The following is a 1,828-nucleotide window of genomic DNA, read 5'->3' as shown; positions in this document are numbered from 1 at the left end:
GAGAGAGAGAGAAAATTTGGCAGACAAGAGAGAGTGTTTTAAAGGGCCTTTAAAGTATGTTTTAAAATTTCTTGAATTACCACAAGAACCTTAACAAAGGAAGTCAGTTCGAATTCCAAAGGTCTTTGACTTTTCTAGTGATCGTGACCTTTCGAAAAAAAAAGAGAGAGGGAGAGGGAGAGAGAACAGCTTATGCGAAAGAACAAAAGTTAAGTGACCCGTTAGGAGAAGACCGTGAACTGTGAACTCTTCCAAAAGAACAGTTATAGCCAGTTGTTTGCTAGAAATGATGGTGGATTTAAATTTACATTTCCAAGAAAACGGTTTAAGTGAAATTGGTGAAACTTAGAGAGCGAGATTGGCAGCCTGTTTCGTGGTCTTGGTTAATCTGGTGAGTAAAAAGAAAAGGAAAGTGATGATAATCCTTTATATTATATAGAAACAAGTACTAAATATACAATAAAATAAAGTTATAAATTATAAATGAATGCAAACAGTATCTGTTAATTTAAAGTATCCTACCTTTCCCCCAAACCCCCAACCCCCCCAAAACAAAAGAATAAACAGGTAACAAAACTAATTAATCATTCATCCAACTGAACATAACATGACACGAAAATACATCATCTTTTAAACTCGCAAATAAGCATGAGTTTAACATCAGCTCGTGAATGAGAGAAGTATGACAGGGTTAAGGTACAGTACGTGCTATGTGTGTGTCTGTGTGTGAGTTTACCTGGAAGTAACCTTGACATTTTAGTTAACGAGGGTTCAAGGCGGCCTGTTTTAGCTGAGGGTAAGGTGTTCGTAGTTGAGTTTCGAAACGCAAGAACCTGCTTCATCCCTGTTACTATGGGTGTTGTTTGTTTACGTGTTTCAGTACTGGAGAGAGAGAGTGAGTGAGATATATATATATATATATATATATATATATATATATATATATATATATATAGAGAGAGAGAGAGAGAGAGAGAGAGTGAGAGAGAGAGAGAGAGAAAGAGAGAGAGAGACAGAGACCGATCTCTCTCTCTCTCTCTCTCTTTCTTTCTTTCTTTCTTTCTTTCTTTCTCTCCCTCTCTCTCTTTCTCTCTCTCTCTCTATCTCTCTTTCTTTCTTTCCCTCTCTCTCTCTCTCTCTTTCTTTCTTTCTATCTCTCTCTCTCTCTCTCTTTCTTTCTTTCTATCTCTCTCTCTCTCTCTCTCTCTCTCTCTCTCTCTCTCCTATATATATATATATATATATATATATATATATATATATATATATATCTTTCTTTCTTCCTTTCTTTATGTCTCTCTCTCTCTCTCACTCTCTCTTTCCAGTACTGAAAGAGAGAAGAGAGAAAGTGAGAGAGAGAGAGAGAAAGAAAGAAAGAAAGAGAGATAGATAGATAGAGAGAGAGAGAGAGAGGGGAGAGAGAGAGAGAGAGAGAGAGAGAGAGAGAGAGAGAGAGAGAGAGAGAGAGAGAGAGAGAGAGAGAGAGAGAGAGAGAGAGAGAGAGAGAGAGAGAGAGAGAGAGAGAGAGAGAAAAGGTAACGCGAGGAGGTGAGCGAATGGCATCGAAGTCAGCTGATTCAATCTGGTGTTCACGTGTTACTGACATGTTCGTCTTATGTTTCTTTTCATTAACCTAATCTCCTTCTTTTGAGAGAGCTTAATACATTCATATATATATATATATATATATATATATATATATATATATATATATAGTATTCACACATAAATGTCCAAGAATACAACCTGGAATTTTACATAAATTCATTAATACGAACACACTCTTATCCAAATACCAGTCATTACACACACACGAACGGCAGACCGC

Source organism: Penaeus chinensis, chromosome 30 (genome assembly GCF_019202785.1).
Source record: "Penaeus chinensis breed Huanghai No. 1 chromosome 30, ASM1920278v2, whole genome shotgun sequence".
In the NCBI taxonomy this organism is placed as follows: domain Eukaryota; kingdom Metazoa; phylum Arthropoda; class Malacostraca; order Decapoda; family Penaeidae; genus Penaeus; species Penaeus chinensis.
Note: the sequence above shows the minus strand (reverse complement) of the source record.